This window comes from Myxocyprinus asiaticus, chromosome 22, assembly GCF_019703515.2.
Source record: "Myxocyprinus asiaticus isolate MX2 ecotype Aquarium Trade chromosome 22, UBuf_Myxa_2, whole genome shotgun sequence".
Taxonomy (NCBI): Eukaryota; Metazoa; Chordata; class Actinopteri; order Cypriniformes; family Catostomidae; genus Myxocyprinus; species Myxocyprinus asiaticus.
The window spans coordinates 13,780,488-13,793,419 of NC_059365.1; the positions used below are offsets into that span (position 1 = coordinate 13,780,488).

The 12,932-nt window shown below is 42.1% G+C and overlaps 1 protein-coding gene and 1 long non-coding RNA gene across 3 annotated transcripts in view; one reads left to right on the top strand and one right to left on the bottom strand.

The window, feature by feature from the left end:
* LOC127412947 (glycine receptor subunit alphaZ1) overlaps positions 1-12,932 on the top strand; it is an 87,719-nt gene that overhangs the window by 33,006 nt on the left and 41,781 nt on the right. The window lies entirely within an intron of this gene.
* On the bottom strand, positions 2,329-2,756 carry LOC127412949 (uncharacterized). Its single transcript, XR_007892507.1, has 3 exons — positions 2,683-2,756; positions 2,521-2,552; positions 2,329-2,439 (listed from the first exon to the last, which is right to left on the bottom strand). It is a non-coding gene; the product is annotated as an uncharacterized LOC127412949 (long non-coding RNA).

Here is a 12,932-nt window from a genome sequence, read left to right on the forward strand (position 1 = left end):
AGAAAAGAAGGTGGCCATCAGCATATCGTTATACTCCCATCAATTGTGGATCTGTTAACGTTATGGAGGATATAAGCATGTCCGGTCCTCCTCTGTCTGCATGATAACAAAAACCTGAAAACGTCTGTGTTGGAAATAATGCAAAGTGTACCATCAGCAAAGACAGATTATTGTTTCTACTGCTGAAAAAAAAAAAATTCCGCTCAAAAGGACTGAATTGTGATTCACAGGAAAAATATATTTACTGTAGAATTCACCCAGCAAAGAAATTTGACCATGATGCTTTGCAGATCTACAGCAACATGCTGTATACAGGCTCTACGGTAAGCATTTGTTCATTATACAGTAATAATGTTGTGAAAATTACAGAAATTTGTTACAGTGTACTTTTGAATGGCCATTAATGGAGAAAGATTATTTTTGCATGCAGAAGAGTGTAGTTGCAATATCTACCAGCAGGGACATTTTAGATCACGCAAACCAGCCAAACCTTGATGCCTTTGATTATAAATTTCAGTGCCTGTTGCACTGTAATGTGTTATTTCATGCATAGAAATTGTTTTCAACATCAAATATCAGAATCTCAATAGGAATTTGGATTATGTAGCTAGATGATTTGTTTGTTTATATCCTGTTTCACTTTTCCTGAAGAAGCTTACAGGATCACCTTCACTGGAGCTTAACACCTTTTTTTACCCTATCATTGTCATTGTTGAGCAGCGCAAACTGAAAATTGCCCAGTGCCAATAGATTTATTCAACATAAGGTCTTATGTCAATGCATGAGTAATAAGAAGAAGCCCTTGACATTTGCCCCGATGTTGATTCAGTGAAGTGCGATGAAAATGTGTACTTACGCAGAGAGACTGGTAGGGCACTTTGCTGTCCCTTTGTTTTTGATTTTAGAGTATCTCACTTGAGAACTGCCTTGCCAAGACCTTATAGGTACAGCCGAAGAAATATAAACATTTAATGCCTCAGTGCCATTGTATTTCTTCTGAGAGCAGCTCAATTTTTAACATGCGCAATATCATTAAGCATTCTTTATTTATATCAGACACTTTCATTTGTGGCGCTCCACTTACCTGGGAGGCATCTTGAATACACGTTGTTTGCTCTCGCAGTGAGAGTGTCCTTTGGGTGCAACATCTCATGCAGCATTTTCTCACCAGCTGACCAGTGTAAAACAGACTAATAGCTATTGAGACGATATCATTCTCCAGTTTCTGCTAGCTAGAGAGATAGACTGTGGTATTGATCAGTTTAGACATGAACCTTGCTAATGAATGACTATAAACGGTTAACTGTAAAGATGAGTTGTGGATGTTGGTTTATGAAGAAGTAATTGGTCTCCCAGCACAGGGCACTGTTTTTTTCTTTTTGAAGGCAAACAAGTAATTTATGGTTCTTCTATGAAGGTTATACTGTACTTACTCAAGGGACTTTTGATTAATGATTGCTCTGTTTGTACACCAGTCAGCCACAACATTAAAACCACCTGCCTAATATTGTGTAGGTCCCCCTCGCGCCGCCAAAACAGCTCCAACCCGCATCTCATAATAGCATTCTGAGATGATACTCTTCTCACCACAATTGTACAAAGCGGTTATCTGAGTTACCGTAGACTTTGTCAGTTCGAATCAGTCTGGTCATTCTCTGTTGACCTCTCTCATCAGCAAGGCATTTCTGTCCACAGAACTGCCCCTCACTGGAAGTTTTTTGTTTTTGGCACCATTCGGAGTAAATGCCTTGTTGATGAGAGAGGACAACAGAGAATGGCCAGACTGGTTTGAACTGACAAAGTCTATGTTAACTTAGATAACCACTCTGTACAATTATGGTAAGAAGAATAGCATCTCAGAAAGCTATTCTGAGATGCGGGTTGGCACTGTTTTGGCAGCATGAGGGGGGCCTACATAATATTAGGCAGGTGATTTTAATGTTGTGGCTGATAGGTGTGTGAGAAATTAATCATGATAATGAGACTCTGAATGTCTTGATTTTTCTTTGTAAAAACTTAGGGGCGAATTCACTAAACAGTTGCAGCAATTTTGTGTGCAGCACAAAAACTTGCAGTCTTTTTCACCCACAAACCTCAAACGCTAAATGTGCTGAAATAGCACTGCACAGTATTTAAATTAAGTCATTGTCATTCTTTTCAGCACAAACATTTTCTTTCTATGTAAATTAGGCTTATTTTAGATCGCCTTATTTAAAAAACTCAGCATTATTTGTCTGGCACAATTAACGTTGCGCTATTACCGCACACAGACAACAGGCAGTAAATATAATTTTATTTAAAAGGGACATTTGTGTACATTTTCTGTTGGTCATGGCAAAAGTAATTCATCAAATGATGGTACTCACACTGTAATGTTGTAAAATCCCAGTAAAAATGTGCCACATCATGGTTGTCTGCTGCATCCTCCATGACCTAGCACTTGAAAATAACCAACAAGATCAGAATTGCACCATACAAATTACGTTCAGATCTAAATTTTGTGCGTGTTTGCACCATTACCTGATTTGCATACTTCCTTAGTGAATCGGCTGCTAAAACAAGACAGACAGCATATGCAAATAAATTACGCTATAATCAGGCACATTTTCATTCCCCCTGTAATTATTTAGCTATGCAAATAGTGCAACGCCAATATTTTGTCGAAAACCCGTCCTTTCTCACTTTCTTTCTTTCTGTCTTTGATTAGCTTGTCTTTTGGAGAGAGACAAGGATGAACTTTGTGAGTTGCATGTCCTGTTTATGTCTTTGTAATAAACGGAAGCGCAGTGAGACATGTGAGGCTTCTAAACTACCGTCACCTCTAAAGACGAGGGTGGAGGTATGTCTCAGAAATTAAGATCTGATTTGCTAAGAAAGAACAGCTGAGTAAAAAAAAAACAAAAAAAAAAACAAATAACCAAACGTCCCTTTGTTGGCAGTTGCATCCTCTCTGCAGTGAGCAGTGGTCTTAGGAGAGCAGGGCGCAGATTGTTTGGCAAAAACATGGCAAAGCAAATCATTCTTGCTGATGAGTCACCCTTTCCTGACAGTTAATGAGCTCTGTCTTTCACTCTCTCACTCTTTCTCCTCTCATTATTGGAGGCCAGGCTCACAAATGAACTGCAGTGGGGGTGAGGACATTAGATTTCCTCTGCGCTGCGTCACATACTGCAAGAAAAGTCAAGAAGAGACAAATGATTAGAGCCAGTATAATACCCAGTAGAAGGAATGCGCCAGGAGCAAGGGACTATGGGTTAAACACAGGCTTAAACAAGAACTGCCCCAAAATGTTCCTGAATAATACCTCTGTTCAAAACCTAGTGAGCTTCCTTGCTGCCTGCTGTCTACATAGGCAGTATCTTTGCCATCATGGAACCTGAGTGACTGATTTGGAACACTCTGCCAAAGGTGGATCAAAAATGTCACGTTGGCACAATACTCCATTCACAATACACAGTAACACAGTACTCTCACATGCATACAATTACACAGCACAAAAAGCTATTGGGTAAAATAATCTATTTTAATTACGCTGATTTATTTTTTATCAATACATTCTGTATTGAATGAAACAAGTACATTTTAATCAGCATTTCTTTCACGTCTGCCATCTTTTTCTCTGAGCTTGATGAATTGAATTCTTGAATTATTTTCTCAAAAAAGGATTCATACGATGCTGCCTTAGAATTTGGCTAAAACAAGGTGCCTTAGGAGGCAGCATTTATAAGATTTCTAACTTTTTGAATAGCCTTCGTATCAGGAGTGTACCTATGATACCTTAAAATACTCCCTTCGTAGGCAGCTCACTAGGTGTTCACTGAGAAAAAATAATTTTCTTTTTGAGTATCTTTGTCCTGTTTTCCAGTAAAATATCTAAACATTCTTAATCCTTAAATGCATCGCCGTTTTGCCAAACATTATTACACACCTCGGGTATTTAGAGACACGGCACATACATCTATCACAAATGGATCTACAGAATGCCACGATAGTGTAACATTTTCAAAGCATTTTTAAGACAATTAGAAAATAAAAGAATAGAATATATTCTGTTATATTTTGGTGTTTTATTTTTCATATACAGTTGTGCTCAAAAGTTTGCATACCCTTGGAGAATTGGTAATATATGTACCATTTTTAAAGAAAACATGAGTTAGCAGGCAAAACACATTTCTTTTATTTCTTATGGGATTCATATTCAGCTGTAGGTTACAACAGAATGGCACAATCATAAAACAAAACATGGCAACAAAGAAAAAAATGAAATGACCCGTTCAAAAGTCTGCATACCCTTAGTTCTTGATACTGTGTATTGCCCCCTTTAGCATCAATAACAGTGTGCAGTCTTTTGTAATAGTTGTCTATGAGGCCCCAAATTCTTGCAGGTGGTATAGCTGCCCATTCATCTTGGCACAATGCCTCCAGGTCATGCAAAGTGTTTGGTCGTCTTGCATGAACTGCATGTCTGAGATCTCCCCAGAGTGGTTCGATGATTTTAAGGTCAGGAGACTGTGATGGCCACTCCAGAACCTTCACCTTTTTCTGCTGTAACCTCTGGAGGGTCAACTTGGCCTTGTGCTTAGGGTCATTGTCGTGCTGGAAAGTCCAAGAGCGTCCCATGCGCAGCTTTCGTGCAGAAGAATGCAAACTGTCTGCCAGTATTTTCTGATAACATGCTGCATTCATCTTGCCATCAATTTTCACAAGATTCTCCGTGCCTTTAGAGCTCCCCCCCCCCCCAAAACATCAGTGAGCCACCACCATGCTTCACAGTATGGATAGTATTCTTTTCACTATAGGCCTTGTTGACCACTCTCCAAACATAGCGCTTATGGTTGTGACCATAAAGCTCTATTTTGGTCTCGTCACTCCAAATTACAGTGTGCCAGAAGCTGTGAGGCGTGTCAAGGTATTGTCGGGCATATTGTAACAGGGCTTTTTTTTTTGGCTTTGGCGCAGTAAAGGCTTTCTGGCAACTCAACCATGCAGCTAATTTTTGTTCAAGTATAATTGTATTGTGCTCCTTGAAACAACCACACCATCTTTTTCCAGAGCAGCCTTTATTTCTCCTGAGATTACCTGTGGGTTTGTTTTTGTATCCCGAACAATTCTTCTGGCAGTTGTGGCTGAAAAATTTCTTGGTCTACCTGACCTTGGCTTGGTATCAAGAGATCCCCGAATTTTCCATTTCTTAACAGGTGATTGAACAGTACTGACTGGCATTTTCAAGGCTTTGGATATCTTTTTATATCCTTTTCCATCTTTATAAAGTTCCATTACCTTGTTACACAGGTCTTTTGACAGTTCTTTTCTGCTCCCCTTGGCTCAGTATCTAGCCTGCTCAGTGCATCCACATGAGAGCTAACAAACTCATTGACTATTTATACACAGACACTAATTGCAATTTAAAAAGACACAGGTATGGGAAATGAACCTTAATTGCCATTTAAACCTGTGTGTGTCACCTTGTGTGTCTGTAACAAGGCCAAACATTCAAGGGTATGTAAACTTTTGATCAGGGCCATTTGGGTGATTTCTGTTATCATTATGATTTAAAAAGGAGCCAAACAACTATGTGATAATAAATGGCTTCATATGATCACTATCCTTAAATAAAATCAATTCCAAAATTTAGCAATATCTGCCAGGGTATGCAAACTTTTGAGCACAACTGTATCTAAGAGATGATGCAACACATGATAGAACAGGATTCATTACTTCCACATTAAATTTTATGAGACTCAACTGGCAGTCAAACGCATATTGAGCTACACGTAATACATAAGCTACAAATGATAGAACGGGTTACACATTTAAATTTTCTCAGGCACATATTGAGTCTAAATGTACGTACAACTTACATGATTTCAGTATTACACCCAAATTACAATAGCCATATCATTCTGTTAATGTGTTGTACTTGCTATAGATTACTTCCATGTTGCTTCTTCATCAAATAGCAATGTCAAATGTAAATCAAGTCAGTCACTGAAACAACAGCGCCACCTTGAGTAACAAATAACATGTATAAAATTGATAATTCACCACCATTGCACAGAAAATCGACATGATATAGTAGTAATTTGTATTTTATAGGGCACTTATTTGTATTTTAATAAACAAAGCAATAGATATCCTGTGATAGTAAACCCTATACACTTTTAATAATTTATTTAAAATAAAATTTTTTTTTTTTTTTGCAATTTTCAAAAATAACATTATTTTATTGTTAGACGATTGATAAAAGAAAGGTTGAGAAATACTAAAGAAGAGGGGGCATAACTCCAAAAAAAAAAAAAAATGGATGAGGTAAAGAAGGAGTTTGAATGAGGTCCCGGGTCACTAAAGACCTGAGGTATGTATTTAAGGGTTAAAACAAGATACATTTACATTTACGAGATATTTTCTCTTGTTTTCTGAGAAATCTTGATGGGGTTAAAAAACGAATTGCTCATAGGGTAATAAAAAAACTTGATTCAAAGGAGAAACAAGTTTATTTGTCTTACCCCATTGGCAAATAATTTTGTCTTGTTTTAAGCATAAACCCCACTAAAGTTTAAAAATAGAACTGTGATATCTTAAATAATTTTGCTTCTCAAGTAATTTTTTCTTGTTTAGATATTTTTACTGTATAAGACATAAATACTCAGAAATATATATATATATATATATATATATATATATATATATATATATATATATATATATATATATATATATATTTATTTATTTATTTATTTTTGTGTCAGAACAGAGGAATTGTGTGTATTAAGATACATTATTACTCTACCAAAAAAAAAATGGCTGATGGTGCATAGGTACATAGGATGCTAATTAGGATTAATTTCCATGTAACTGTTTTCTTAGGGGTTACGCCATAGGCGTTTATCTTAGGGATGGGCATTTTGGTCATTTTGTCTACTCGACTACTCGTCGAGTACTTGAGGGGCAATGACATTTACATAACTGTATAATAACATGTCTGACAAACGTCTTTGGCTGCTGCATTGCATCTTGTTGTTCCAGTGTATTGTCTATTCATTAGTATAGGCTGTTATAAAATTATCTGTTACAAAATGTACAAAAGATTGCATAATCAAAATATAATGCATCATATTTTGTCATTATGTGAAGATTCGCTGCCCAACTTAATGAAAGAATGTGCACAAAGCGCATCTGTCTGTTCTTACCTCAGGTTACCGTAGTAATCCTAGTAAGCGCACACTAGTGTTTTTAGTGACTGTCTGAACCGTCTATTTTCAAATCGCGGTTGGCTTAACTGGAGACGCCATAACCATCGTGTTTTTAATATGCGTGTTAAGTTGAAGTTCAGCATTGAGTCCACTGCCACACACCTGGTGTGTGTGTGTGTGTGTCTCCCCAAGTGTTCTGTGGGGAAAGCCGCGATGCTCGGTATTGTTGTTGCTGTGATGATTCATGATGCATTCAACATGGAGAGTCGGAATTTCCACCTTTCAACTGGGGAAAGTGCAACGGAATGACACTTTATGTTGGACTTCTAACATGGAAACTCGTGTGGAAATCTTCAAATCCCATTTAGTCGAGATGCAGGTGTGTTACTTCACGCAAACATGTCAGTACACAGGGCAGGGAGATTTACAATCAGTTACAAACATTCACTTTTATTAAATAATATCCATTAACGAGTCAAAGTTGTTACATTAAATGATAATAAACTGTGTTTAGCAAACATTTTGCCAGCAGGGGTAAAATCTCTCCCTGCCACGGAGACCTGCCGCTGCCGCAGGTAGCTCTCACTCGACCTGCTACCGCCAACGGCAGCTCTCTTGACCTGCCACTGTCACACAAGGCTGAATTCGGCTACTTAACCTCTCACCGTCACAGGCAGCTTTCATCACTTCGTCTCTGTTATTTGTGCCTCTTTAAGCCTAGTTATATCAATCCAAAATATTATGAATGTGAAAAATAAGTTACAAAATAAGAAGGAAGAGCAATCAAAATTCATTTTAAAACACTCCAGCGCATGATTTACTGGTATAGTATACATTCATTATATAGAATATAAGTTCAGCTGCCTCTGTGTCAGGCACATAATTTATTAAGAACGCGCCAAGACATAAGCTCCTGATTTTGTGTCAGATCGAGTGTGAGAGCTGCCTGTGGCGTTGACAGATCTAGGTGAGAGCTGCGTTTTGCGTTGACAGATTGAGTGTGAGAGCTGCCTACGGATCGAGTGTGAGAGCTGCGTTTTGCATTGACGGATCTAGGTGAGAGCTGCGTTTTGCATTGATGGATCAAGTGTGAGAGCTGCGTTTTGCGTTGATGGATCAAGTGTGATTGCTGCCTACGGATCGAGTGTGAGACCTTTGTGTTGTGTTGACGGATCTAGGTGAGAGCTGCGTTTTGTGTTGACGGATCGAGTGTGAGAGCTGTATGTGGTGTTTACAGATCAAGTGTGTAAGCTGCGTTTTGAGTTGACGGATTGAGTGTGAGAGCTGTATGTGGTGTTTACAGATCGAGTGTGAGAGCTGCGTTTTGCGTTGACGGATCGACTGTGAGAGCTGCCTGTGCTGTTTACAGATCAAGTGTGAGAGCTGCATTTTGCGTTAATGGATTACGGTGAGAGCTGCATTTTGCGTTGACGGATCGAGTGTTAGAGCTGCATGTGGCATTTACGGATCGAGTGTGAGAGCTGCGTTTTGCGTTGACGGATCGACTGCGAGAGCTGCCTGTGGTGTTTACAGATCGAGTGTGAGAGCTGCATTTTGCGTTGACGGATCTAGGTGAGAGCTGCCTGTGGTGTTTACAGATCGAGTGTGAGAGCTGCGTTTTGCGTTGACGGATCGACTGCGAGAGCTGCCTGTGGTGTTTACAGATCAAGTGTGAGAGCTGCATTTTGCGTTAATGGATTGCGGTGAGAGCTGCATTTTGTGTTGACGGATCGAGTGTGAGAGCTGTATGTGGTGTTTACAGATCGAGTGTGTAAGCTGCGTTTTGCGTTGACGAATCGAGTGTGAGAGCTGTATGTGGTGTGTGAGAGCTGCATTTTGCGTTGACGGATCGACTGTGAGAGCTGCCTGTGCTGTTTACAGATCAAGTGTGAGAGCTGCGTTTTGCATTGACGGATCTAGGTGAGAGCTGCATTTTGCGTTAATGAATTGCGGTGAGAGCTGCGTTTTGTGTTGACGGATCGAGTGTGAGAGCTGCATGTGGCATTTACGGATCGAGTGTGAGAGCTGCATTTTGCGTTGACGGATCGACTGCGAGAGCTGCCTGTGGTGTTTACAAATCAAGTGTGAGAGCTGCATTTTGCGTTGACGGATCGACTGTGAGAGCTGCCTGTGGTGTTTACAGATCGAGTGTGAGAGCTGCGTTTTGTGTTGACGGATCTAGGTGAGAGCTGCATCTTGCGTTGGCAGATCGAGTGTGAGAGCTGCATTTTGCGTTGACGGATCAAGTGTGAGAGCTGCATTTTGCATTGACGGATCGAGTGTGGGATCGAGTGTGAGAGCTGCGTTTTGCATTGACGGATCGAGTGTGGGAGCTGTATTTGGCGTTTATGGATCGAGTGTGAGAGCTGCGTTTTGCATTAAAGGATTTCGGTGAGAGCTGCGTTTTGTGTTGACGGATTGAGTGTGAGAGCTGCATGTGCCGTTTACGGATCGAGTGTGAGAGCTGCGTTTTGCATTGACGGATAAACTGTGAGAGCTGCCTGTGGTGTTTACGGATCGAGTGTGAGAGCTGCATTTTGCGTTGACGGATCGAGTGTGAGAGCTCCATTTTGCATTGACGGATCGAGTGTGAGAGCTGCATTTTGCGTTGACGGATCAACTGTGAGAGCTGTATGTGGCGTTTACGGATTGAGTGTGAGAGCTGCGTTTTGCGTTGACGGATGGACTGTGAGAGCTGCCTGTGGTGTTTACAGATCGAGTGTGAGAGCTGCGTTTTGTGTTGACAGATCTAGGTGAGAGCTGTGTTTTGTGTTGATGGATCGAGTGTGAGAGCTGCATTTTGCGTTGACGGATCGCGTGTGAGAGCTATATGTGGTGTTTACAGATCAAGTGTGAGAGCTGCGTTTTGCGTTGACGGATCGAGTGTGAGAGCCGCCTACGGATCAAGTGTGAGAGCTGCCTTTTGCATTGACGAATCGAGTGTGAGAACTGCATGTGGCGTTTATGGATCGAGTGTGAGAGCTGCATTTTGCATTAACGGATCGAGTGTGAGCTGCGTTTTGCATTGACGGATCAAGTGCGAGAGCTGCGTTTTGCGTTGATGGATCGAGTGTGAGAGCTGCGTTTTGTGTTGACGGATCGAGTGTGAGAGCTGCATGTGGCGTTTACGGATAGAGTTTGAGAGCTGCATTTTGGCTTGACAGATCTAGGTGAGAGCTGCGTTTTGCGTTGACGGATCAGACTGCGAGAGCTGCCTGTGATGTTTACAAATCAGAGTGTGAGAGCTGCATTTTGCGTTGACGGATTGAGTGTGAGAGCTGTATGTGGTGTTTGCAGATCAAGTGTGAGAGCTGTGTTTTGCATTGATGGATCTAGGTGAGAGCTGCATTTTGCGTTAATGGATTGCGGTGAGAGCTGCTTTTTGTGTTGACGGATCGAGTGTGAGAGCTGCATGTGGCATTTACGGATCGAGTGTGAGAGCTGTGTTTTGCGTTGACGGATCGACTGCGAGAGCTGCCTGTGGTGTTTACAAATCGAGTGTGAGAGCTGCGTTTTGTGTTGACGGATCGAGTGTTAGAGCTGCATTTTGCGTTGACAGATCGAGTGTGAGAGCTGCATTTTGCGTTGATGGATCGAGTGTGAGAGCTGCGTTTTGCGTTGACGGATCGAGTGTGAGAGCTGCGTTTTGCATTGACGGATCGAGTGTGAGAGCTGTGTTTTGCGTTGATGGATCTAGGTGAGAGCTACATTTTGTGTTGACGGATCTAGGTGAGAGCTGTGTTTTGCATTGACGAATCGAGTGTGAGAGCTGCCTGTGGTGTTGACGGATCTAAGTGAGAGCTGCGTTTTGCGTTTACGGATCGAGTGTGAGAGCTGTATGTGATGTTTACAGATCGAGTGTGAGAGCTACGTTTTGCGTTGACGGATCGACTGTGAGAGCTGCCTGTGGTGTTTACAGATCAAGTGTGAGAGCTGCGTTTTACGTTGACGGATCTAGGTGAGAGCTGCATTTTGCATTAATGGATTGCGGTGAGAGATGCGTTTTGTGTTGACGGATCGAGTGTGAGAGCTGCATTTGGCATTTACGGATCGAGTGTGAGAGCTGCATTTTGCGTATATGGATCGACTGCGAGAGCTGCCTGTGGTGTTTACAAATCGAGTGTGAGAGCTGCATTTTGCGTTGACGGATCTAGGTGAGAGCTGCATTTTGCGTTGACAGATCGAGTGTAAGAGCTGCATTTTGCGTTGATGGATCGAGTGTGAGAGCTGCATTTTGCGTTGGCGGATCGGGTGTGAGAGCTGCGTTTTGCATTGACGGATCGAGTGTGAGAGCTGTATGTGGCGTTCACGGATCAAGTGTGAGAGCTGCGTTTTGCATTGACGGATCTAGGTGAGAGCTGCATTTTGCGTTGATGGATCGAGTGTGAGAGCTGCATTTTGCGTTGGCGGATCGGGTGTGAGAGCTGCGTTTTGCATTGACGGATCGAGTGTGAGAGCTGTATGTGGCGTTCACGGATCAAGTGTGAGAGCTGCGTTTTGCATTGATGGATCTAGGTGAGAGCTGCATTTTGCGTTAATGGATTGCGGTGAGAGCTGCTTTTTGTGTTGACGGATCGAGTGAGAGCTGCATGTGGCATTTACGGATCGAGTGTGAGAGCTGTGTTTTGCGTTGATGGATCGACTGCGAGAGCTGCCTGTGGTGTTTACAAATCGAGTGTGAGAGCTGCGTTTTGCGTTGACGGATCGAGTGTGAGAGCTGCCTGTGGTGTTTACAAATCGAGTGTTAGAGCTGCATTTTGCGTTGACAGATCGAGTGTGAGAGCTGCATTTTGCGTTGATGGATCGAGTGCGAGAGCTGCCTGTGGTGTTTACGGATTGAGTGTGAGAACTGCGTTTGCGTTGACGGATCGAGTGTGAGAGCTGTATATGGCGTTTACGGATCGAGTGTGAGAGCTGCATTTTGTGTTGACGGATCTAGGTGAGGGCTGTGTTTTGCGTTGACGAATCGAGTGTGAGAGATGCCTGTGGCTTTGACGGATCTAAGTGAGGGCTGCGTTTTGCATTGACGGATCGTGTGTGAGAGCAGTATGTGATGTTTACAGATCGAGTGTGAGAGCTGCGTTTTGCATTGATGGATCGACTGTGAGAGCTGCCTGTGGTGTTTACAGATCAAGTGTGAGAGCTGCATTTTGCATTGACGGATCTAGGTGAGAGCTGCATTTTGCGTTAATGGATTGCGGTGAGAGATGCGTTTTTTGTTGACGGATCGAGTGTGAGAGCTGCATGTGGCATTTACAGATCGAGTGTGAGAGCTGCATTTTGCGTTGACAGATCGAGTGTAAGAGCTGCATTTTGCGTTGATGGATCGAGTGTGAGAGCTGCATTTTGCGTTGGCGGATCGGGTGTGAGAGCTGCGTTTTGCATTGATGGATCGAGTGTGAGAGCTGTATGTGGCGTTCACGGATCAAGTGTGAGAGCTGCGTTTTGCATTGACGGATCTAGGTGAGAGCTGCATTTTGCGTTGATGGATCGAGTGTGAGAGCTGCATTTTGCGTTGGCGGATCGGGTGTGAGAGCTGCGTTTTGCATTGACGGATCGAGTGTGAGAGCTGTATGTGGCGTTCACGGATCAAGTGTGAGAGCTGCGTTTTGCATTGACGGATCTAGGTGAGAGCTGCATTTTGCGTTAATGGATTGCGGTGAGAGCTGCTTTTTGTGTTGACGGATTGAGTGTGAGAGCTGCATGTGGCATTTACGGATCAAGTGTGAGAGCTGTGTT